Source organism: Canis lupus, chromosome 12 (genome assembly GCF_003254725.2).
Source record: "Canis lupus dingo isolate Sandy chromosome 12, ASM325472v2, whole genome shotgun sequence".
Classification (NCBI taxonomy): domain Eukaryota; kingdom Metazoa; phylum Chordata; class Mammalia; order Carnivora; family Canidae; genus Canis; species Canis lupus.
Window position 1 is genome coordinate 59,184,537 of NC_064254.1, and position 27,491 is coordinate 59,212,027.

General features: G+C 34.2%; 1 protein-coding gene and 1 long non-coding RNA gene across 2 annotated transcripts in view; one reads left to right on the plus strand and one right to left on the minus strand.

Moving 5' to 3' along the window:
• LOC112658525 (uncharacterized) overlaps nt 1–9,188 on the minus strand; it is a 35,245-nt gene extending 26,057 nt beyond the window's left edge. The window contains exons 1-2 of the long non-coding RNA XR_003135757.3: nt 9,027–9,188; nt 4,697–4,843 (exon numbers count right to left, since the gene is read on the minus strand). This is a non-coding gene — a long non-coding RNA (uncharacterized LOC112658525). The remainder of the gene's footprint in view (nt 1–4,696; nt 4,844–9,026) is intronic.
• GRIK2 (glutamate ionotropic receptor kainate type subunit 2) overlaps nt 1–27,491 on the plus strand; it is a 1,069,280-nt gene that overhangs the window by 38,442 nt on the left and 1,003,347 nt on the right. The window contains 1 exon segment of the mRNA XM_049092419.1: nt 18,767–18,825. The gene's annotated coding sequence lies outside the window, so the exon portion shown is untranslated.

The following is a 27,491-nucleotide window of genomic DNA, read 5'->3' on the forward strand; positions in this document are numbered from 1 at the left end:
TGACTCTCTTGGTTATGTGGTCAAAGGAGCTAAATTCTCACCAATGAAATGTGAGTGGAAATAATGTACTCTATTATTTTGATTAGCTCTTGCTGTATAACCCAAAAGAGTAATAAACATTTTGTTAGGGAAAAACACGCATTACTGTGTGTCTCCTCTGCCCCCCCCCCCCAGTATTCTACGCTATTTCACTCTGTCACAAGCTAAGTGCCCTATAATTTAACTTAATTCTGACAGTATCTACTTGTAGATACTATCACATCATATAGACAAAGGGTTTAGTTCTGGAAGATTGTTTCTCTCTCTCCACTTCAGATTCAAGTTGCAAATCTAGGTTGTTACTTGTGCTTGTAATCAACCTTCTATAGATTGGAAGTTTCCACAATCCCCTCCTTTGACCTGATTAACTTGCTAGAGCAGCTCACAGAACTCAGTATAATAATGTGCTTACTAGATTACTGGGTTATTATAAAAGGATATAACTCAGAAACAGTCCTATGGAAGAAATGCATAGGGTAAAGTAATGTGGGAAGGGATGCAGAGCTGCCATTCCTTCTCTGGAAATGCCACTCTCCCAGCACCTTCACATATTCACCAATTTGGAAGCAATCCAAATGCTGTCCTTTTATGTTTTATGGAGGCTTCATTACCTAGACATAACTGATTAAATCATTGGTCATTGGTGGTTGAACTCAATCTCTAGTGCCTTTCTCCTCCTTGGAGATTGAGGAACTTTCAACCTCAATCCTCTATTGACGTGGTTAGTTACCCTGGCAACCAGTCCTCTTCCTTAGGTTATTTAAGAGCTTTCCAAAAGTCACCTTGTTAATATAAGCTCATGTACAACTGAAAGAGGCTTGTTATATAAATAAATAACAGAAGACTCTGAATTCACTATTATTACTTTGAATCTATTTCAGGAACTGAGGACAAAAGACCAAATATTATAAGAAAATATGCTTTTATGACTCTTACATAGGAAATTACAAGGATTTTAGTAGCTTTGTGCCATGAACAGTGGGTGAAGACCAAATATATATATTTCTTATTAAAATCACAGTATCACCTATTTCTTACTTCATATAGTTTCTAAGATTTGAATTCTGGATTGATTTAACTGTATGGTTCTACATCATACAGAGCCATTCATGAGGTTGCAGTCAGGATTGCAGTGGGAGTTGTAGTCATCTGAAGGGTTGACAAGGGCTGGAGATTTCACTTCTAAGATGATTCACTCACATGGCCTTTTGGCAGGATACCTCAGTTCCTCACCACATGGAACCCTATAAGTGACCATTTGAGTATCCCTATAACATGGCAGATGGCTTTCCCCAAAGCAAATGACCCAAGAAAGCAAGGCAGAAGCCATGATATCTTCTGTGACATGGCCTCAAAAGTTGTATGTCATCATTGCCACAATATCATATCAGTTACACGAGTCGGCTCTCTTCAACAAGGAAAAGTATTACAATAGGGCATGGAAACTGGGAGATGGAACTCACTAGGGGTTATTTTGGAGGCTGGCTACTGCCATCCTTTGAGAAAGAAGTCAGGCCTTTCATATATTCTCTTCTTCTGACTGGAAAGTAGATATGGAGGCCCACTTGAGAACATAAAAATGGTGACAATACCCTACGGATTGAAGAACCACAAGATAAAATGATTATGTATCCCTGAATTGGTTCCTCTCATCAAATTAGAGGAGGAGATCTAGGTATCCTCTGGATAACAGTAGTCTCATGATATCACCTCTTGATATAATAACCAAATGGATTTAGGGATGGCCTCCCCTGAAGACAGGATTTTAATATGAAATATTTGGTGTATACAGTTCTCTATAAATATTTTCATGTGTCTGCATGGTTCAGAGCTTCAGACCAAGGGGGCATGTTTGAATAACAAAGATCTTGGAAGCCAGAGATGTAGAGACTTATCTCCCCTGGAGATATTTGCTTATATTCTAAAATAATAAAGACAAAGAGCTTCCCTTTCTTCTTTGGAAGGGATCTGTTTACATTTCAGAATAAAACTCCCTCTTTCTCTCCATAATCATATGTGCCAGCAGCACCTGTATAAACTCCAAGTCTCATAATTTTGAGTCTCCTCTCCTGTGATGTACCCTCGCTGCCTGTGCAAGAAATATCTGACTTTTATTCATGTTGCTACACAGAGACAGGGGCTGAGGGAACTGGTACTAAATGTTGCTCTAACTATTTTGCTGTAAGTAATAAAAGGTTTCTCTTATCCTAAAAATCTTGTTTCTTCTGTCTAGATATCTGTATCTGTATCTATATTTATAACTATATCTGTATCTATATCAACACTGGCAGGCTAACTTGTTAGCTTGCAAGTAGTATAAGATCTCTAATCTTTGACAGTTTTTAACAATTAAGAACAACATTGTGCCAATAAATCATAAAACTTGGTGAAATGAACAAATTCTTTCAAAGACACACACCACCAAACTCAATAAGGAAAAAATAAATAAGTAGAATAAGATTTTTATCTTAAAAAATTGAATTTACAGTTAACAACCATCCTACAATGAAAACTTTGGTCTCAAAAGCCTTCACTGAAATTCCTCCAAACATTTAAAGAAGAAATATTACCAATTCTCTGCAAATTCTTCCAGAAAACTAAACAGGAGGGACCTCATCCCAATTCATTTTATGAGGCAAATATTTCTTTGATACTAAGACATTACCAGAAAAATAAAACTACAGATAGCTATTCCTCATAAATGTGGATGAAAAACTTTAAAGAAAAGTATTTGTGAATACAATAAAAATATGTGAAAAGAACAATACATCGTGATCAAGTGGAGTTTATTTCAGAAATACAAAATTGATTTAATATTTGAAAATCAGTGTAATTCACCACATTAAAAAACTAAATAAGAAAAATCCATGATTTTCTCAACTTATGCAGGAGAGCATAGAAGGAAACTTTGGGTTACAGGATGCTTTCTTGAATATGACAGCAAAAGCACCATCTACTAACAAAATAACAAACTGGACTTCATCAAAATTAACCCATTTTGCCCTGCAAGAGGAACTATTTGGAAAATGAAAGACCAGCTATAAACTATGTAGAAAATATTTGCAAATGACATATATTGGCTAAATGACCTATAGACAGAATATAAAAGAACTTTCAAAACTTGATAGTATGACCCACAGACAACCACCTACAAAAATGAGCAAAGATATTTGAACAGACACTTAATTAAAGAAGATTTACAAATGACAGAGGCACATGAAAAATGTTCAACATCATTAGTGAAAAGGGAGATGTAAATTAAAACCACTACATATCTACTAGAATGGCTAAAATTAAATGATTTATTTTGAGGAAGATGTTTGGGAAATGGTATTCTCATACACTGTTAATGGGAATATAAGATGGTACAACCACTTTTGGCAGAAGCTTGACAATTCTTACAAAATTAAACCTAACCTTTCATATGATCCAACCATTTTATCTATGTTTACCAAAAGAAATTAAAACGGGTGTCCACACAAAGACCTGTATGCAAGTGTTGATTACAATATTATTTGCAGTAACTAAAACCTAGAAACTGCTCAAATGCTTATCAAAAGAGGAATGAATAAATTATGGAATGTAGTATAGTAGAACGCTTCTCAGCAATACACTTGGAATTATATTTGGTGATATCTGCTTCTCTATCAGAGGAAAATATAGGAGACATTAGAGTAAAAGACAAAAACAAAACAAAAACATAACAACAAAACTTTGTGAGAGCAGCTTATACTAACAAAAAGTTGTTAGCAGTTGCAAGAGTAATTACTCCAGTAGAGAGTGCCAGTAGAGGGCAATATAACTGAGGCTGGGACATACTATGTAACATATTTTCATAAAAAAATGATATGTAACATTGAGGTGTGCTCATTTGGGAACGTTTGGTTTATTGTGATATGTCTATTGAATATTATCTGCTACTGGCTTTCCTTTTCTTTTAATAATAATCTCTGTCCATTGAATTTAGATGTGAGGATTTGGTGGAGAGTTGAGATACACTAGTTTTTCAGGTAAGGATTCTAAAAGACTAAAATAATGCTTTTTGTGAGTAACTTAAGCCTACTGTGGTAGCAATGAGTTGGAAATAAAAATATATAGTAAGTGTGTGTGTGTGTGTGTGTGTGTGTGTCACAGTCTATTCATTTGAGCTATTGGATTTTAAATGATCAAATATTATCTTTGCCCTTTGACAGTTTGGTGACTTAATTAGGCAATATGAATTATGGTTCAACTATTCCAGTCTTTTAAAGTCAAAAATAGAACTCCATTCTGAATGGCATATGCTAGCAGAAAATAACAGGAAACTGTTTTCTGGACTTAGGATGTCCCCACTCAAGTAATATAAAAATCAAATGCAGACTTTGGCTTATGTGCTATAGTTTTCTTCATAAAGGACATTTATGAAATCAATTCTGTTATGGAACAGTTAACAGTTTTGATTTCTTCCTGTCAAACCAATTACATAGTTTTCTTCTAAATACAAAAGAAAATAAAAACTCCAGGCAGCTTAAACCTGACTCATATTGACCCCATTCAGTGACTTTACTATTAACTTTCTAATGCGTTAGGAAATAAGGACAAGAAATTGGATTAATAATAGTATCCTATAGTATTCCTAGTACTCCTTTGTCAAAATTTGTGCTTGATTTTTGGCCACCTGCTGTGTTGTTGACTTTCTAGCAGTCTGTATTTCCAGAACTGTTGGTTGATATAATCCAATGTAATTGCTTGGATCTGGTATAGCTCCTCCTCTGAAAACTTCTATCAGGTCATAATGTTATTTCAGAGATCCCTCTATTTCAGGCTACGAGAAAAACAAAGCAGAGAAAAAAATATGGACATTTTAAAAATAAATGCCATCAACCACAGAGAATTGCATATGATTTGGTGATGTTGCATATAATTTTATGTAAACTATTACTGCTAAAGGAAAGCAAATAAAAATAATAATGCCCTGCTAAGTTTGGATCTAGTAACCTCTTTCTGAGAGGAAATTCAAAGGCAATTCCATGGACCTTCAGCAGGAAAAAGAAAGAATCTATAAATAATCACATTTGTGACTAAAATTTACATGTTGAATTCAGATTATTCTTTATACAGTTGGATACAAAAAACTGTTAACAGCTGGTATCAGAGTTCTTTTAATTTTTATTGAGGAAATGGTTTGATACAATCACCTGACATGGAAATGAGATCCTAAGAGGATGGATTATCAGAAGCCAAACAAAGGAAAAAGTTTAACTTCTATTTATTATAAACAAGAATTTGAGGGGAAAAGAGCACAACAGTGAGAAAGAGAAAAAAGTGTAGATGAACATTTTTAAAAGCAGAGATGGGGATCCCTGGGTGGCGCAGCGGTTTGGCGCCTGCCTTTGGCCCAGGGCGCGATCCTAGAGACCCAGGATCAAATCCCATGTCGGGCTCCCGGTGCATGGAGCCTGCTTCTTCCTCTGCCTGTGTCTCTGCCTCTCTCTCTCTCTCTCTGTGTGACTATCATAAATAAAAAAAAAAATTAAAAAAAAAAAAGCAGAGATGTCTCAAGCGTTCATTATTCTGAAATGCAAACTCCCTGCTCTACCTCCCCCAATCCTCAGTAAAGCTTTGAGAATCCTGTTTTACAAGTGGAGAGAAGAGACAGTCTTCCAAAAGTAAGTATGTATTGCTTTCCTATTGCTGCTATGACAGATTACCATTAACGGCTTAAAACAATATACATTTATTATCTTACAGTTCTGGAGGTCAGAAGTCTAAAAGGGGTCCTACAGGGTTATATGAAGATGTCAGCAGGGCTGGAAGCTCTAGGGGTAATCTATTCCGTGTCTTTTCTAGGTTCTAAAGGCTTCACTTCTAACCTAATGGCATCACATCTTCAAATCTCTGTCTCTGCTCTCTGCTTCTGTCTTTAAGTCTCCTTCTCAGACTGACCTGCTTTCCTCCTTCCATTATAAGGATCCTTGTATTCACCTTGGGTACGGTACAAAATCCAGGTTAATCTCTCCATCTCAAGATCTTTATTCATAACTGCAGAGCAAGGTAACATATTCATAGGTTCTGGAGATTAGTATGTGGACATTTTTGAGTGTCTATTGCTTTGTCTACCACAGGGCCCGTGTGGGGAAGAACAGAATGTGCAGATGGAACAGTGTCATGATCTCTAAAATGAACCAATTCAGTGGAAGCAGGGAGCTTGAACCCAGAGGAGATCATGAGAATGTGCCTTTCATAGTTTTTGAGCAGGACAATAGTATGATCATAATATCTGTGCTTTGGGGAGATAATTTTGTGATGATATGAAAGAAGGATTGTAGCATAAAGATAAATAACAAAATAGTTAACAGTTCAAGAGAACAATAGGTTTGTCACAAAGCAGTACATGATTAATCACCAAAAGAATTCCAAAGACAATAATTGCTATTGGAATTTTTAAAATGTAAATTTGGATAATGATGATTAGTGAAACTGTTCTAATGAGGCCAAGGACATGCATTTGATTTTTCTGTGGGTCAGAATATTCCATGGCTGAGTTAAATACAGCCATGGGAGTGTAGGAGAGTCCTAAGGAAAATCAAGTAAGAAAACAAGGTAGAATGGTACTAACATTTCATCTCTATTGAAAAAAAAATCCCAGTTTTTATGCTTTTCTAATAATAACTTAGTACTTTAAATATTAAAGATAGTACTTTAGTCATATAATTAGACAAAATAGGTTTTATAAGATTCAGACTTCTGTAAATATAAATACATTTAATTTTCTGATCATAGACATGCTTCTAAAGATTTGTATAAATAAAATTTACATAAACTCTCTAATACTCCAAATTATTTCTTGCATGAACTTTGTGAAAAATCAGTATGCTGTTTTTATCCCTAAAGAGGAAATTTATATAAAAATAATTGTAATTATTCTTTGTAGTTATAAAGTTTGCTTGATGAACATAAATTTAGATCAAGAAGAATTAGGAAAGGCCAGTGGTATAATATATAGAATAATGGCTTCTGTTTTATAAAATAGAAATAATAATGCCTACTATTAGGATTGTTTTGAGGATTAGAGGTTATTTGTATATTATAGGTATACCACAAATGGTATTTTAATTAGCTATTATCCTGATTCAAAGGTTCAATGTCAGTAACCACCTAATACATCCATCTCCATAACAGGGACACATTTGTTTTTAGGACCAGAGGGATTAAGTTTAAAATATAATTTTAAAACCTCTTATAATTGACTCTTCTCTCATCATTTAAAAAATATTTTCCCTCTCTTTTCTGTCTTCTGTTGTTTTTGTTAAGATTGTTGGCTGTCTGACCAAGTGTCTTTCCTCTATTGGTAACCTGTCTTTTCTCTCTGGTTGACAAGTGTAAATCACAAATGTTACATGGGTAATGTGAATAGCTACAAGTGTCATGGTATTAACATGGTGAAAATGAACCAATGCTCATAGGTACATAACATTCTTGCTGATATTAGAATTTTTTTCTTTTGAGACTTTGTAGAAAATCACATAATGAACACATTTCTCAATATTTACTTTCCAAACTTCCTTAAAATAGGTCCTCATCCTCCATTACTATATTTCGTTACTCATGTAGTGTTCTTTAGAGGATTGACTGCTTCCTAATTTTGAATTTTATATGTAAATATTATCTTTCCTCCACTCCACACATACCCAGAATGTTAACTGCTCTATCACATCAACTACCTTGCTGTTTTGGTGGCTTTATTCACAATAAGATTTCTAAGCATATTAGTTTGCTAGGGCTGTCATAACAAACTACTAAGGCTGTGTGGCTTAAACAAAAGTAATTTATATTCTCAATGTTCTGGAGGCTAGCAGTCCATGATCAAGTGGTCGACAAGTTTGATTTTTCCTAAAGCTTCTCTCCTTGGCTTGAAGATGGCCACCTTTTTTGTTGTGTCCTCACAGCCTTTTTTCCTCTGTGTATTCACATCCCTCCTATAAGAACACCAGTCACATTGAATTAGGATCCCAGCCCTAAAGTGTCATTTTAACTTAATTACTTTTTTAAAGACCTAACTCCAATTATAATCACATTCTGAAGGTACTGGGAGTTTGAGCTTCAATATATGAATCTGATAAGGACACAATTCAGTCACTGAGAAGAGGAATCTGATTGGCTTTGGTTCAGCTCATGGTCACACAGTCAGAATAGTAAGGAAAAAGGAAACAATACTCAGAAGAAAAGGAGAAAAAGTGCTAGTCATTTAAAAAAACAAAAACAAGAAACTGATAGTCACCATGTGTTTCCTAAGGAGGAATTGAAAGGCAGCTATTCTATGTTGCTACTTAATTGCAGATACAAAAGCTCTAGTTTCAGCTCATTTTTCACTGTGGTAAAAAATACATGAGATAAACTTTAATTCTTAGCCATTTTTAAGTATACAGTGTAGTAGTGTTGACTATCAGCAGTGTTCTACAGGAGACTTCTAGAACATTTTTTATCTTTCAGAACTGAAACCCCAATCCCATCCAACAGCTTTTTTCCCTTCCCCCAGAGCTCCCTATTGCCCCCTCAACTAGCACTCTAAGTTTAACTATTTTAGATACATTGAAAGTGGAATCATATCTTGAAAGGTCTTTCTACAACTTTTTTCACTTAGCTAATATCTTCAATTTTCATTTATGTTATAGCATAGTTGTGGTTTTTTCCTAAGGCTGAATAATTAGTTTCAGCAATTTTTAAAAAGGCAACAATAAATTATACCAAAAATTTCATCACCTTACTCCAAATTTCTCTTGCCACTTTTTCTTTTTTGAATTTGCCTCTTAAGTGTCCAAAGTTGTTTTTAATGTAGGTATTTATGTAGAAAATACCATTCAACCATATATGAAAGTATTTCTGTGTTTTCATAAAACTGGTAACTGGGTTTACTTTCAGCTTTTCTCTCCTTTTTTCTTCCCTTTCTCCCTCCCTCCCACATTTCCTTCCTTTCTTTATTGTGTATTTATTGAGTGCCTGCCTACCTTGTGTCGGCCTTTGGTGTAAGAATTGAAAATTGAAGAAAAATTCTATTGTAGCAAAACTTTCCAGGTCTTATATATCTGAGGATATTTTATTATGCCTTCACATTTTAATTACGCCTTCACATAGAAAATTCTAGATTCCAAGTTTTTGCTCTTTAACGCTTTATGCCTTCATATTTTAATTAGGCCTTCACATAGAAAATTCTAGATTCTAAGTTCTTGCTCCTTAACACTTTAGAAACACTTCTTCATTGTCTTTTTGCATCCAGTGTTGCTACTGAAAAATCTGGTCAGTCTAATTCTTATTCCTTTGTATATTACCTATTCTTCCTTTTTGTAAGCTTTTAAAAATTCTCTCTTCATCTTTGATATTAAATAATGTTACTCTAATATGTCTCAGGGTAGATTTTTCCTTTGTTTCTTTTTAGCACTTTATGAGTCTTTTCAACCTGAAATATTTCAGCTTTTTTGAAAAAAATTCTGGAAAATATCTCTTCATTATTTTTTAAAATGTTTCCTCCTAACCAAAGACTTTGAGAAGCAGCCAAGTAAACATTGAGAATCCATTTTATCCATATTCTTGGAATATTTTATTCATGGTTCAATTATATAGATTATATTTCTCTTTCTCAAAATCCAGTCATACGAAATGATCCTGTAATGAATGATAATGTACATGCTTTCTATCTGTTTTCAGTTTTCAGAATCAACATATAAAGAAAGAGTGAAAGAACTCATAACTGTTAGAGAATAAACTGCAAATTCAATAAAACTTGACAGTAAAATAATGGTACATCTGACTGAGATTGGGAGGTAGAAGGAGGAAGATGAAATAGAATGAAGTACAGAAAGAAATGCTAACTTTTTTTCATGTGTATAGTTAGGAGTTAGGAAATGTAAATAAAGAATGAGATGTTTCATGAGATTACTTAAAACTTTCAAGTAAACCTACAAAACATAATCTAATAAACACTGAATGGGGAGGGGAAGGTGCAGGTGGAGTGAGCTCATCTTTTCTGGCAGAGAGAATAGTTGATCAAAAAACGGAGGTGTAAAGGCACATGCACATTGTTATATGTTTATACAGATGACCTCTAGAAGATAACCTAGAATCCAGATAATCTTTTTTATAACAAAGATAACCTCTAAAAGAAGTAAAGCCAGAAATGGTACAAAATAATTGTTGTCTGTGGGAGTGGAACTGGGAGTGGAAGACAGGAAGAAAAATTGTTTTTAATTTTAAGCCCTTCTATATTTTAAATATTTTTCTTCTATTACTCTTATGATAAGAATAAAATAAAAAGACTTTTTATTTATAAAGAAATGTCTGCTTCTTGGGGAAAGACAAACATTATCTTTAGAATAATTTTTTCTGTTTCTATATTCATATCCTTAAACAAAATATTATCTGATTATCTTCAGATTACTCTGTCTCCTGATCATGACAGAAAGCTTATTACTATTTAAAAAGAAAGAAAGAAAAAGAATGCTAGAATTCATCTGCTCAGTTAGATTAGGACTTTATGGGTATTTGTTCTTTCTGTCCAATCTGTAAGTCTTAATTTAAATTTCCCATCTAAAATTGTCCTGGACTGTTACCATGCAGACAGGTATGAAAATTCAAAAATAAAATTTAATAGATCTTTATATTTTGAACCCTCTAATAATAGTAGTAAGGGTTTATTTTCAAGTGCCTTCTGTTAGGATATTTACTTATACATTGGTGTCTTTTGTAATTTATCCTTCCTCGTAGTTACTATTCAGTGCATTTATTTCTTGTGGCAGCACGCATCTAGACATACTTAAAACTAATTGCCTGAGTCTGGAGGTGAACAGTTTTTCTATTCTATTTGTCCTTGTTCCAGTGAATGAATGTTAGATTTGTTGTTTTTTTAAGAGTCTCTCTAGTCAGCAGGTAAATGTGCTTAGGATACCACTGATCCATGCATTTTCCTGAACTGATATTAAAATGGAATGAATTTTTCAAAGGCTATTTTGTCATTAAAAGCTTAAACAAGCTACATAAAGAAAGGAAATAACACAGGATTGCAAAAGTCAAATAACTAATCATATGGATACTTAGTTATTTCATCTCTAATCCTAGATTCCATTCCTTCTTATTTCCTGATAGTGTTTAGAATGATTTATGTTCACTCTTGTATTTAGGGCTAAGGCATTTACATTACATCACCAAAGAAAAGAGAATAAATATTTGAAGAAGACCATTGCCTTCATATCTCAAGTCTCAAATTATCCTAGTCAAATAAGTCAAATTCGCTCAAATCTTTGAGTATCAAAAGCCTACTCTGTGTCCAGTATAGTGCAAAATACCATAGAGAATGAAAAAGAAATACTAGTTCCTGTCTTTGGAATTTTAGCCATCTAGCTGTGGTGACAGAATTTAGATAAATGAAATCAACGTTAAGATAAGAACTTGTAATATAACACTCCAGTGTTGCAAATGTAAATATTCTAACAATGCAGAAATGGAAACTCTCAAAGTGAGTCAAGGTAGTAAAAGTTAGTCATGGGAAAAGTATTGCTACCTCAGATTAAGGAATTGTTTACTTAGATTAATTGTTGGAAGGAAATGGGCATCCAAGAAAGAGTAACACTGGACATTTGGAAAAAGCATGGCTTATCAGCTCATTAGAATATATAGTGGTACAGGGAGAGTAGAGTTTTGTGTTAACAGCTCCTTTCCTGCCTCTTCTGTGGTGAAAACTCCTTGATCTTACTTTTGTCTGATTCACTCAAATGATGGATATGGTAGTTGTTAGTTCCCTTATATTTTCTTTAAGTTATCCTTGATCTTTCAATAAAGACATGTTACAAATGTCAATTTCTCATTTAACTATTGGGATGATGGTATCCTAGGGAGGATTAACAAGAAGTACCTGACCAATGTTTATGATAAAGTAGATAATGAATCAACAGAGTTAATTCTATGAAGCCAAACAGTGGTAGTGGAAGCTGCCACTAGATAAGAACAGTTGTGATCAGTGTTTCTTTTTTTAAATTAATTAATTAATTAATTAATTAATTTTTTCATTGGAGTTCAATTTACCAACATATAACATATCACCCAGTGCTGTGTGCATCCCGTCAAGTGCCCCGCTCAGTGTCTGCCACCCATGTGATCAGTGTTAAAGTAATCTTTGGAGGGTCATCAGCATTAAAGTAGTAGTGCTGGTCTAAGGAGGAAACTGTCAACAGAACACAAGAGCACATGGGTGGTAGCACCTGGAAGATTATCAGAACTCATTTGGGCATAGTTTGGCAGGGATCTGGTTTCTAGCAATGAAACCAGCAGAGACTCAATCCAATGTATTTTGGGACACATTGGTGACCATCATTTATTCTGCAGGTTACCACTGATTCCTATTTGCGTATTTACCACAACAAATAGGAAAGCTATCTGGTGTCCCAAGATTTAATAGAATTCTGAGTAGTGGTAGATATTTTGAATCCAGGGATAGAAAATAGTAATGAGTTGGAATTAAAATAGATTTTTTAAATGTGGAGATAGTAGTCAGTTCTCACTCAGATGCTCCATCTATAAAAGGAGAAGATTGAACAAAACAAGGTCTAATTTTTTTTTTTCTGGTAAAAATCTATTAGTCAACCCATCACTGAGCCATACATATTTTCCATTCATTCTCCAGGGCCAAAGAAAAGATCATTGATTGACTCTGCTCTGCCCGCCTGCCCTCGACTCTCAAACTCAACCTTAAAAATATATTTACATAAAACTTTAGAAATTGTGTCACTTCATTTAGTTCTCTTGAAAACCATGCTGATTGAATTTAACATTCTTAATCTATGTTTTGAAAAGATTAATATAAAACAGGATCTATATTTCAAACTTGTTCCCATGATAAATCAGTGCCTGAAAGCCACTAGCTTGGATAATGGCTCCACTACCTAAAATAAATGAAATAAATGTATTTTTTCCATATAAAGGAAATCGTGTTTTTATGTAGAAAGCATTAAAGGATAAAGTATGAAGAAAACAAAAATCCTTAATCTAAAAAAATTGTCCAAAATCCTATGTGTTACAAAAACAAGAGGTAACATTTCCTACGTTTCAGTTCTTATGGTTTCCTATACTGAGGTAGAGTATATTAACACCATTAAACATATTTAATGTGTGTGTGTATAAAATGTGTGTATATGTGTATATATATATATTTTTACTTAACATGAAACCCTAAGTATTTTCTCATGTTAGACAATATTCTTTGTGGCTGCCAAATTCATTGTATCTCTTACTATATTTTATATGATTTTTCCCTATTGTTATACGTTTAGTTTATTTCCATTCTCCACTTTCTTAAAAAAAGCTATAAATAATATTTTCAAATACATGTCTTTGACTACATATATAATGATTTTCTTGGTTTATCTATACAAAAGGGAATATATGGGTCAAAAATATGAACATAAGTTCTAGGATAAATGACATCAAACTCTCCTTCCAGAAAAGTTTTACCAGTTTACATTACTGCAAAAGTATGAGTGCTTGTCCTCATAGTCTCTTGCTATGGAGCAAGTAATATGTCATTTTGATAGATGAAAATATTATTTTATTGTAATTGTATACTGTAGGTCTTTGGCTATATTTTTATGTTTGCTCACTGGAGAAAATGGGTTCCTTCTTTATTATTAAATTTTGAGAGTTCTTTATATATCCTGAATATAAATCCTTTAGCAAATATGTGTTTTGCAAGTGTTTTGTCAGTTTGTAGCTTTTCTTTTTATTCTCTTAACAGCATCTTTTGAAGAGCTTCATTCATACACTAATATTTGATGCCTTAGTATCACTTTCCTTAAATTTTAAAAGGGGGAGAGAGGGAGGAGAATGAAAGAAGAAAGATGGAAAAGGAGAGAGAGAAAGGTGAAGGGAGGAAAGATGAGAGAGAGGAAAACTGGTTGGTTTATGGTTGAGTTACATACTCATTTGTTGGACAGGGCAAGATGGCACTTTGGGATTTTCATGAAAACTGCACAAAATGGATATTCATTAAAAAGTATAAGAATAGGGTAATAGGATGTGATTTTATCTGATGAAAGCTATGGGCCCTTTGGGTAGAAAATGCACAAATGCAGCACATGATATATTTTTCATAAAAATACATTCACAAAAATGGTCAGAATAAGAACACTGGTTTGATAATTCTAAAAATACAACTGCATGGTTTATAATTTGGTTTATTATAATTGAGCAATATGACTCAGCAATTTTGAGTCAGATTAAAATATTGTTTTCCTTTTGGAAAAGCTTTTGAAAAATGGAGAATTCTTCTTGGATACTTAAGCCTTTTACTAGGCTGTATCTTAAAATGGCTACTTGCTTTTCATTTTTACTTGGAGGCATTATAAGATCTTTCAGATTTCAGGCACTTAAAAAACATTTCTAGAGGGGCACATGGGTGGTTCAGTCAGTTAGGGATCTGCCTTCAGCTCAGGTCATAATCCTAGGATCCTGGGATTGAGCCCCACATCAGGCTCCCTGCTCAGCAAGGAGTCTGCTTCTCCCTCTCCCTCTGTCTGCTGCTCCCCCTTCTTGTGCGCTCGCTCTCTCTCTCTCTGTCAAATAAATAATTAGAACCTTAAAAAAGACCCAAAACATTTCTAGGGATGCCTGGGCAGTGCAGTCAGTTAAGTGTCCAACTCCTGGTTTTGGCTCAGGTTGTGATCTCCGGGTCGTAGGGTCAAGACCCTCATTGGGCTCTGTGTGCAGTGCAGAGTCTGCTTGAAATTCTCTCTCCGTCTCCCTTCCTCCACTAAAATAAATCTTTTAAAAATTTTCTAGGTAACTTTATCTGATTTTATCCTCCACTAAAATAAATCTTTTAAAAAAATTCTAGGTAATTTTATCTGATTTTATCTTTGATTCTTATAATTCTAAGATTGGAATATACTATCTCATTCATAAATCACATCTGTACTTATTTTCTTTGTTAATTTCTTCTATGTATATCCCTTAAGTTTATCACTTGTTTTACTGACCAGATATTCCATAACATCATTTCAATAATATATTGCTTCTATCCATTCAATAGGATTGAATGATTCCTGTCACTTAAATAATGACTCTTCCTACAGAAGAGTAGAGCCTGCTCTACTTTTATTTAGTGATTGCTGGTATCACTGAGACCCATTCTAAAATTATTGATCTGGGTCTCTGGGTAAAGAAGAGCATAACACAAACCAACTTAGGATATTTATTTACAAACTTTAGGCTGTATATATTGGTTCTGTGACTTCATCCTCATGTAACTGCATTGGCCACATCCTCCATAGCTGAGACATGGCTTAAATGCATATCTGGTTTTTATTTCCATTTAATCACCACCACCACCACCCCTTTTTAAAACAGACTTTCCTTTAAATACACTTATATCTCCAGCCAAAGAAAATTCCTCTCCCTTTTCCCCTCGCTCTAAATATGAACTAATTTCAAGGACATTATATGATTGTAAAACAAAATATTTCTTTTTAATTGTAAATGATATCTGTTATTACTCCTCTTACTTTCTGTTCTGTGTCCTCAGTCTGTTGTATAGTAGTCAAATCTTGTCTTCCAGGTGCCACATTTAGAATTTTCTCTTCATTTTTACTTCATTCTATAACCTTCAATAAATATGGCAAAAAAAAAATTCTCATGACAACAGATGATGGTCTTCTTGTACTTCTGGAACATCTGTCCCAGGGGTGAGATGGTCTGACTCCCTGCTTTTTCCGCTTTCTTCTTTTGCTTTGACCTATTTATTTTTAATATAAAATTTTCTCATTAGGGTCATTTTGTATTATTTTAAAAATCTTTTCCTCAATTTTTATTGGAATTAATTTGTTGGCCTGTGGAGACTTGATCTTAGGGAATACTATTTTAAAACTCTTTAAAAAGCTGACTTTTGCCTGCAGACTGCATCCTAGTTAGAGACAAATGCTAGTTTGTTGAAATCTTCTTTTAGTTTTCCTAAGTGATGGAAAATTGAATTGGTTGGAATTTCCTTAAACATAATTTCCATTTATGTAAATCTTCCTTAATTGTGACCCATCAGAATTAGTCTAAAGAGTTCAGATTGCCTACTCCTGTAGAAGGCTTAAGTAAGCTTTTTGTAATTTTTTAAATTAATTTTTTATTGGAGTTCAATTTGCCAACATATAGCATAAAACCCAGTGCTCATCCCACCAAGTGCCCCCCTCAGTGTCCATCACCTAGTCACCCGAACCTCCCACCCACCTCCCTTTCCACTACCCCTTGTTTGTTTCCCAGAATTAGTTGTCTCTCATGTAATTATTTTAAAGTTTATTACAGATTTTTTTTCTGGTGCTTTTATGGAATTAAACTTTACACATTAAATGCAAATAATGTGTTGGGGTACATTTTTAATATTTTAAATTTTTTATTTTATTTTTATTTTATAGAAAGAAAAAATCCTATTTGATATAATGTTAAAAATATCTCTTTGTGTTTTAACACCATGAGAACTGTGTGAACATGACTTAATTGACCTTGTTGCAGCTTACCTTGCCTGGCAAAGGTAAGACTATGAAACAGAAATAATTTGAGTGTTTATTGCAGGATATTCCTATAGATCAATTTTATCAGAGACAATAGTCTGCTTGCCTGGGGGAACTGTTTATTTATTAAATAAGAATTTACTTATCAAGATTCATTTGAAGACCCTCATTTTGCTGCATTTACCAACTTGAAACTGTTATATCACAAACTTTGTTCAATCCTAACCTATTTCCTACCTCAAAAACCTTGCTTAAAACCACTTGATCTGAGCCACTTTCAAATTCTCTTTTCTGACACACTTCTAAGATTCTGTGAAGGGGGCATTCACCCTATTGTATAAATTCAAATAAACTTATTTTTCCTTAATTATCAAGTCACTTGGTGATACTTTAGTAAATTCAACAATCTGGAAAAGTGATGTTTTGTAGAGCTTCATGCAATGATAGAAATATCCAGTATAGTAGTCACTAGCCACAAGTGCACTTGAAATGTGGCTAAGCATGACTAAGGAACTAATTTTTATTCTATTTAATATCAATTACTTTAAACTTAAATTTAAATATCCACGTGTGGCTAGAGTCTACCATATTGGGTAAGATAGATTTTGGAGGTTTCACTGAGATTCAACTGAGACACCATCTTACCACCATGGCTAAGACCCTCAAACCCAGAAACAGTACTCTATTGATGTTTCTTGAGCTCAGTGGTCTCTGGCTATGACAGGGAAAAAGGTAAATCTTGCCAATTATTTTTCATGTCATAAGAAATGCCAAATTTATATTCTCTTTCAGGAAACAGAATTTTTTAATGGATATCTTTATTATCTGATAAGATTTGAAAGCTTTCATCCTTACTGAAAATCTGCTTTCTTGCTAACAACTCTATTTGTCTTTGTCTTAGTCTTTGTGTGTGTGTGTGAGAGAGACAGAGACAGAGAGACAGAGACAGAGACATACATGTAGAAAGAGAGAGGCATAGAGAGAGTTTGTGTCATAAGAGGAAAGAGAAAGAGCATAGGCTCCAATAAACCTATTTCTCAAGCTCTCCCCAGGGACTAAGGACTGCAGAAATAATCACTCAGGCTAGTTTCCTTTAGATAAATCTTACCTTATGTTACTTATCAGTGAGAATCTTATAAGACTAAGGCAACTCTTGATTTATTTTTCCCTTGAGAATGTGATTATGGACGATATCTTTTCTCTAGAACTTCTGTCTGCTGTCACAGATTTTCAGGTCTGTGTACTTGACTGACTCTGACGGAGAGGTTGTGTGATATGGCAGGTGCATGCCAATCATTTGAGGACCCAAGACACAAGGTGCCTCACATGCTTTAGATGGATTGTTGCTAGCCTTTCAAAGGTTCATCTCCTGTAAAATTAAATCTATGTACTTAGATCTTCTGTCTCTAACATGTCTATACTTTAATTGGTCAGATCTCCTGTCTCTAACATGTCTTTACACTTTAATTCAAGTGACTATCCTTCATAACTTCACCAAGTATAATTTAGGTTATAATCTTACCTTGAGGAACTTTGACATGAAATTGTTCATTTGAGACATATGCTGTAATGAAGGGGAGCAAAATCTCAGATATCCAACTTTTGCATTGATTTTATTGTTATGAGGAAGCTTCTAAAAGAAATTCCAATTTGTTTTGTTTTTTTAAGACTTTATTTATTCATGAGAGAGACACACACACGCACACAGAGGCAGAGACACAGGCAGAAGGAGAAGCAGGCTCCACGCAGGGAGCCGGATGTGGGACTCGAGCCCAGGTCTCTATGATCACGCCCTGGGCTGACAGCGGCGCTAAACCGCTGAGCCACCCAGGCGGCCCTCCAATTTGCTTTTTAAAAAGATTTCTTTGCATGAGACAAAAATATGAAAAACGTGTAACTTTTTTTTTTAAAGATTTATTTATTTATTCATGATAGACATAGAGAGAGAGAGAGAGGCAGACACAGGCAGAGGGAGAAGCAGGCTCCATGCCGGAAGTCCGTCGCGGGACTCAATCCCAAGACTGTAGGATCAGGCCCTGGGCCAAAGGCAGGCGCTAAACCGCTGAGCCACCCAGGGATTCCCATAACTATCTTTTTAAAAAAATATATTCCCAATAACAACTTAAACCTAATGGCTTTTATTTTATTATTCCTTTGTTTATCTTTTGACCCTTATTACATTGTCTCTACTCCTCTTTTGTTTCTTCTAGGTATCCAGAAACCCATGAAATTCAACTGTCTTGTAAAGTTAAAGCTCCTTTAAAAAAAGGTAAGCTTTTTATTTTATGGTCGATTTTAAGCTCCAAGTCATATCAAGACTGGTCTAAGCTGAAAGCCATTGCCAAAGATTTTCAGAAGCTTAGATAAGATAAGTAGACATTTACAGAGGAATTTAAGATAGTTCTTAGAACATAAAATTCAGGCTCCAAGATCAATATTAGTTGGTTCATATCGTAAGAGGAATTCTATGTACAAAAATTGCATGAAAAAGGAAGATGAGGAAGACCATAAGGGTTGCTTGAGAATATTCTGAATTACACAGGAAACCAGAAGGATTTAGAGAAGCCATGGAATTGATAAATTAAAAGCTCTTCAAATAATATTTTTCTTCAGATCTCTTATTGATAATCAGATCACAGCTTCCTAGATAAACTGAACTTTGATTCTCTGGGTTTGGTTTGTTTTGTTTTGTTTTTGTTTAAATCAAGCCCAGGTAGAAGATTACTACATGGTAATAAGTTCTTTGTAGACAAAAAATTCTATGATATTGGCAAAAAGCTGGGGGATGAACTCATTGAGGTTCAGATTGATCTAAATTTTCATAATATCATCAAAAACTAGAAGCTAAGAAATAACTCAAGTCAATGTAATAATCAAAAGCCAAATAGGCAAAGAAGATTAGTCATACCTTATACTAGTCCCTGCGACACTCCAATTCTCCTAATAAAAAAACCCTGCGATTGAGAACATAGATTTGTTCAGGACCTTAAGCCTAAATAAATGAGTCATATTTATACTATGCTTCTCTGAGGTACCAATTCTCAATACTATGTTATCTTCAGTACTAACATTATAATCACATATTTTGCTTTCTTTTGTGCCCCTTTAGATCAACATAGTCAATATCTGGTAGTGGCCCCCTCTCCCTTCACCACCGGGAGGTTCAGCAATTCACTGGGCAGTTCTGCCTTGGGGATTTACTGTGGCACTCTCTTATTTTCCACAGGTTTTTAATTAGAACTTTCAGGATTCTTAATTTTTCTTATCTGACATGTAGACCAATTTTTGTTATGTTCTCAAGATGATGTGAACTTGAAGACTGACTCCTATTTTTAGTTACTAACAGACTTATTATAAACATCCCTAGAAAATCCTGATTTAGTATCATTTATCAATAGGTCATCTTAATTCTGAAACTGGAAAATTTTAGGCAAGACAGCCATGACATATTTCAATTAACTCTTAGAAGATAACTTGTTATCATGGAGCACCAGGATGGCTCAGTTGGTTAAAGTCTGTCTTCTGCTCATATCATGATCTAAGGGTGCTGGGATTGAGCCCTGCATCAGGCTCCATGCTCAGTGAGGAATCTACTTGTCCTTCTCCCTCTGCCCCTCCCCCTGCTGGTGTGTGCTCTCTCTTTCTCTCTCTCTGTTTCTCTCAAGTAAATAAATAAAATCTTAAAAAAAATTAACCTGTTATCAGAAGTAAATTTCGTTCAGATGGTAGAATTTTGTGTACTTGCCAGAGCTTTCAAATTAGCAAGAGATAAGAGTTAACATAGATACTCATATCAAGTAGGCCATTGGAGTAATTCATGATTTTGAAATCCTTTAGAAAAAGAGGATTTTTATAAATTACGGTTATACTACGCACACATGCATACACACTCAATCTTAGTCCATTTGGTAAACTATAAAAAATACCATAGGCTGGGTGGCTCAAATAACATTTATTTCTCACAGTTCTAGGGTCTGGGAAGTCTCAGGTTGAGGTGCTAGTAGACTCAGTGTCGAATGAGGACCTGCTTCTTGGTTTATAGACTTCCATCTTCTCATTATGTATTCACAAGGCAGAGGCAAAGAATTCTATGATGTCTTTTTTGTAAGAGCACTAAACTGTTTTTAAAGCCTCCGCCTTATAATACCATCACATTAGAGGTTAAGATTTCAGCCTTCAAATCTGGGGGAGACACAAACATTCTATGCATATATCAAAAAATTTACCACTTTAACCACTTTTAAATGTACCATTTGGGGGCATATCATGAAACTGTAACTCCTCATTGTCATCTCCCACTAGCCCTAGTAATCTCTATTCTATTTTCTGTCTCTATGAATTTTTAGGTACCTTATATAAGTGAAATCATATAATATTTTTCCTTGTGTATCTGGTTTATCTCAGTTAGCATCATATAACATATTAATACAACATAAACTATTTTCTACAGTGACTGCATCATTTTAGATTCCTACCAGCAAAGCACCACTGTTCTAATTTCTTCACATCCCCACTAACCTTTGTTATTTTTCATATTTTTGATACTAGCCATCCTAATGAGTATGAATTGGTAACAATGAATGTTTTTAACCCCTGCCATTAACCCAGTTAAAATTGGTAACAGATTAAATGACTCCTAAATGCTCTTGTACTTCCTAAAGGGATGGCTATCATAAATGTTGAAGCTATGCAAAAACAGCATGAAAGCCAAAGGAAATGCCTAGATAATGAATATAGCAGGTAGGCCTTACTAAGTTCCTGGCCCTGATAATAGTCCTAGAAGCCAACTCTTTTGAGAGACTGAAGGTAGCTATTATAGGATGCCACTGATTGACTCCAGGAGAAATTGCAGTTTTAAATTGCAATAAGATTATCTCTGACACTCCAGAGTAGACACTTGGTGACACTAGAGGATCTTAACTAGAATCTTGCCAAAATTTCACTTGAAACTACTCACCACAATAAAGACAAATTGACCACTATAGTCACTCAACATTGGTGGGGATATTTTTACTAAGATTGCTAAGGATATCTCTGGTACATGGCTATATAGAAGGGACATGGACAATAGTCCACGCCTCAAAGTCCCTGTGAACATTTTTAAAGGAGTTCATATAATTAATTACTTCTATTTTTTAAAATTGAGATGTAATTGAAACATAACATTACATTAGTTTCAAATGTACAACATAATGATTCAATATTTGTATATATTTTGAAATGGCTATCACAATAAGTCTACTTAACATCATCATTTGGGTTTTGAATATGTCATCCTGGTCATTGTTTACTTATTCTTAGAGTAGATCAAAGCACTTCCTTTCTGGGAAGCTGTTGTTCTGACAATAGCAAAAACACATCTCTTGATTTTATGTTTCCAAATCTCCAGTGATAAAGGTACTACTTTTATTGGGACTGTTAAAAAATTTTGGAAAGTCTGGAGCTTAGAAGCAAATTGTAATTCTTTCAACTGTGTGCTTTCTGTATTCCTTTTTTTTTTTTTAAAGATGTATTTATTTATTTAGAGAGAGAAAGCGAAAGCACGGGGAGGGGTGGAGAGTCTTAAGCAGACTCCACATTGAGTGTGGAGCCCCATGTGGGGCTCAGTCACAACACCCTGAGATCATGACCTGAATCAAAACCAAGAATTGGCTCTCAACTGAATGTGCCACCATCACTCCACTTTCTGTATTCTTATTCGCTCCTAAGAATAAGGCCAACACCTGGATGCAATTTGTTCATGATTTAGATTTGGGTTAAACATAAAATTGAACCAACTGCTGTGCTTGCAACCATTTTTCTGAGTGTTAACTAACTCCTTTTAGTTCTAATCATTTATAATAAAACATTTGATTTTGTCAGTCATTGTCTCAATTATTAATGTATGGTTTTTGTTTTGGTTGCTATTTATTTATTTATTCTGTGGAAAACAGCACATCAGGCAGAAAACTAAAAACTAAAACCTCTTTTATGTCATACCTAGGAGGATAGGAAGAGAAGTTTCTGTAACACCCAGACATCACTCATAGGAGTTTTATGTCATACCTAGGAGGTTAGGAAGAGAAGTTTCTGTAACACCCAGACATCACTCATAGGAGAACATCTCTATATAACTGAACTTTCACAGAGTTAAGACTCAGCAAGTGAACCTGTGGAATTTATTAAATACCTATCTCATGTTACAGACCTTACAAACAAGGTTTACTATGTAGGAAGTTTTTGGGTTCCCCTATACGGTATAACATTTCATCTATTTCATGGCATTGTTACTATGTATTCTCCCAACCTAACTACCCCTGAATAGTGCAAAACTATACAATAAGGCAAGGCATCCACATAGGGGTATTTTGCCTGAAAACTTGTCATTGAGATGTCCCCTACCATAGATATCAAATTTGCAATACAGAAGCCTACTGACTACTATCAATAAACTGGACAGGTATCTGTTATCTTAGTAAATTGATGCCTGTTTCAGAGTATTCAGTAGTCTCTGATATCACTTGATCTACATTTGGGTCTACTATTTTACACTCAGAGAAAGAGATTATTATGTAGCTTGTCAAGGAGAAAAGCCCAGATCTCTGTGGAGATCTGAAAATTTAACTCTTTAAGGGAAATTATGAAGTTTCTTTTCTGTCCTAAGCCTCTTTATATCACTCCTTACTAGACACATGGTATGGTTCAGAGATTTAAAAGGGAGTTAGATAATGTCAGAAATCCATAGAACTCCTTCTCTGTTCACAAAGTAAGAAGACAATACATAACTGAACTGGACTTCAGAAGTATTATATGTACCACTTTAGGAAAAGAATATGGTTTTTATAATCCAATAGATATTTCTATTTATTAGTACTAAGAGGGTCCAGGAAACAAATAAAGGAAATTATGAGATTAGGTAATTTAGGCAATGTGCCCATATCTAGTCTGTAGGCTTCATTGTGGATGCAGTCTGTTCTCCTGAATTAATTAGACGACCCTTGGTTTTTGGCTTAGGTGTGGACTATATAATCTTATCATAGTATTCTTAGTGTTTGACTGTTATAATGCTCAAATATGTAACCTCTAGAATTTTATTTTTTTATTTTTTTATATTTTTTCTCCCTTAGTGTTTTCTTTTTTTAAAAAAAAATTTTTATTTATTTATTCATGAGACACACACAGAGAGAGAGAGAGAGAGAGAGAGAGGCAGAGACACAGGCAGAGGGAGAAGCAGCCTCCATGCAGGGAACCCTATGTGGGACTCAATCCCGGGTCTCCAGGATCAGGCCCTGGGCTAAAGGTGGTGCTAAACCGCCAAGCCACCCAGGCTGCCCCAACCTCTAGAATTCTAAATGACTTTCATAGGCACTGTTCCATCAAATGAGAAAAGAACAAGAAAACCTGATATATGTATTGGTTGAAATGACCACCAACAGAACTCTGTTATGTAATGATGACTCTACAGACATCTATTTAATCATTTCCCCTTATGATAACCACCTATACTCAGGCGAAAGAATTAAAGAATGGTCAAAAGGGAAGGCCCAGTAATAAGACCATCTGTTTCAAAAGGACTTCAAAAAGATTTTAGACTAATTATATCAACCGGTTTTAGTTGCTTGTTCCATGAGAATTTTGCCTGGGAGAAATAAAGCCATAAACCCATAAGTAACTTTTGTTTTAGGCATTTCCTACAGATCAATTTATTGCAGACAAAAAAATCTCACCTGGGCATTCTGCTTACTTATTAAACAGGAATTTACTTTCTAAGACTTGCTTCAAGACACCTGCTTTGCTATGTCTACCAATCCTATACTGTTATAAACACAAATTTTTTTATTGAATCATGATCAGTTCCCTACCTAGAAAGAGCACCTTTAATCACTTGAGCTCAAACTTCAGTCTTATAAATATCTCATTTCTGACATTATTCTTCTGAGACACGGGTAAGACTGTCAAAGGGTGCTCTTCCTCAATGCAATGAGTCCAAATAAACTTGATTTGGTTTTATTAACAAGCTATTGGGTGATATTTTGAAGATTTCAGCAAAAAAATTATACAAATACCTTTCTAAAAAAGTGGAATTTATGTTTCTCATAAAGTTTTAATGTTTTTGTGAAATGGATTATTTTAGGAGTTTAGAAAACTATTTTTATAGATAAAAAATTATTGACTTGTAAAATTTTCTTTTAAAATTTGTTCAAAAACTAAGTATATTATAGAAGTCTAATAAGCCAGAATTTTTGGTCTATAAGGGTTAGTTGGTATTCTTTTCAGTAGGTATGAAGTTATTTCCATACATTAAACACATTTTGAAAAATGTAAGTGAGGTGAAAAAAATCAAATTTTGCTGCTTATTCAGTGGCATACATTTCCCAATCAAAAATAAGAAAAAAGGGGTAGCCCGGGTAGCTCAGCGGTTTGGCGCTGCCGTCAGTCCAGGGCGTGATACTGGAGACCCAGGATTGAGTCCCGTATCGGGCTCCCTGCATGGAGCCTGCTTCTCCCTCTGCTTGTGTCTCTGCCTCTCTCTCTCTCTCTCTCTCTCTCTGTGTGTGTGTGTGTCTCTCATGAGTAAATAAATAAAATCTAATCTAAAATAATAGTAATAATAAAGAAAAATAGACAAGCTATCATTGACAGTGTGAAGAGAAAGAGGTATGGTGAAATTCAAAGAACTTTAGACACTAAGTAATAGAGGGCATTTAAATACAGTTCACATTTGGAATAAGGTTTTATTGAGATAAAGTTTGTTAAAATTAGTACTATAGCTATCAAATTGAGTATTGATTTTGTGTATTTATATATTGTACTGTCTAGAAGTGAAATGATGAAAGTTAAGAGATTAGATGAAACTAGGATGAGGAGAAAGAGGACAGTTAAGTGACCCAAATTCCAGTTAAAAATGACTGACTGAAATAAATGAAAGAATTTTAGATATCAAGAGGAAAAATAAGAAATTTAGCTGTTTGAAATAATATTGTAACTGACTTCAAAGAAATGTAGATTCATTGCATTACACTTTTCCTTATTGGAAATAGGAGTTACATAAAGTTACTCTTTTATTTTTATTTTGTCTATGTTATGCTATTCCAAATGTTTCAACTATGTAGGAAAAGAAAATCAGAGAAATTGACTGAATAAATAAGGTATATGACTGGTTGTCCGGGTGTCCTAGGATCTAGCACACATTAACAAAACTTATTTATTGAATAAAAATATACATTTGGACATTAACTGTCTTAGCAGTGATTTTCATTTTAGTGCAATTATGCTTATATTCTTCCTAAAACTTGTGCATTGCAACATACTCCTTTTATAAATCCTGACTCTCAAAATATTTATTTGAGATAGATAAAAAAATATGTTTCACTATTAATGAAGTGATAATCATTGAAGTCAAGTAGATTGGACAATATTATACACAGTAGAAATGTTTTGCAGATCCCCTCTGTATTTTCTTCATAGTTGATATATGTTATCAACATATTGATGTATGTTCTCTTTATAGATGTCATATTTTAAGGATGTGAATAGAATGGCAAATCACTGTATTACATGCTGACAATATTTCTTCAGTAGAAAACATCTCTGTTTCTCATCATTATGAAGAATCATACTTTTCATGTTTTAATACTCAAGAATACCCATAATAACCAGAGACCCAAGCTTCATTATGACCAATGTGAGAGAATGCATCCCTTCCCACAACAAAATTAAGAGTCCTCCCTTGAGCCATGGAAACCAATGGGCACCATTTACTGATTGACTTACACCTGGAAATTTGGACCAGTGACTATGGAAAGAAGGATGGATTTATCCTGATTGCCTGTGGCCCAGTTCTTTGCTGGAGCTGGGGCCATTTTGCTCTAACCCATATAGTAGCAAAGAATGGATACTGGGAAGATAATCACAATATAATGCTGCCTGTCTCTAAACTGATGTTTATGCTGCTTCTCTGGAATTAAATGTGGACTCTTCCTTTCTTTCTGCTTATTGAAATACTTCTCATCTTGTAAGGATAAGATAAGGACTTATTTTTCTTCTACAGGCTACCCTCTTTGACTGTCTCATCAATACTTTTTCCTTTCTCTGTTAAACTTTTATTTTTGTACCCCATAATGTATGACTGGATTACATGCTTTTATTTAAGGTTGACCATATCTCTCTCTCTTTCTCTTTTTAATGGGTTAGGGGACATAAATAAATAACAAAACTTACCCTCATTTGTCACTGTGCAGTTGTGTCATGTGGGCCCCTCTCATGTTCCAAGCCAGATTGTATGCTCTTAGTTGCAGAGATTTTGCCCTTTATTTTTCCTGGCCTCACAGAATTGTGCTCCGAGTATACACAGCAGATTATTATTGTCTAATTCTTAATGATCCAAAAGACAGCATATCTTATTATTGTTATGTTCTTGGTTATTAACATTTTAAAACTTACTTTTAGAGTTTATATTTGGTTTAATCTTAAGATAATATTGATTTTAATAAAAACAAAAACACAAAACAAAAATCCCAAACCTTTAAAATGTCAGTTCAATCACACAACACTCTTAGTCTTAGCTTCATATATCTCATGTTAAGTAAATATATGTTATAAAGGAAGGAAGACTATATAGAAATTATTTTCACCTGGAAAGACATTCTCAGCCATGCAAGAACTATACTCAAACTCTCTTGAGTGCTTAATAAATATTTGGTCTTATTACTCTCTAGTTCATGTTTGCTTATTCATTGGAAAATTAAAATAAATCCCCTAATTTTCATAATGATTTTATCATATATCAATCTTCTTTGTAACTCTTCTGAGAAAGGGTGGTCAATGAGGCATTCTATAAAGGAAGGTTAAAGGTTTTATGACTTTAATCTACATGTAAAATTCATAATTCCAAATACTTACAGTTTTCTTGGCTTGTTCTAATGGATATATTTTTAAATTTATCTAGTGCAATGT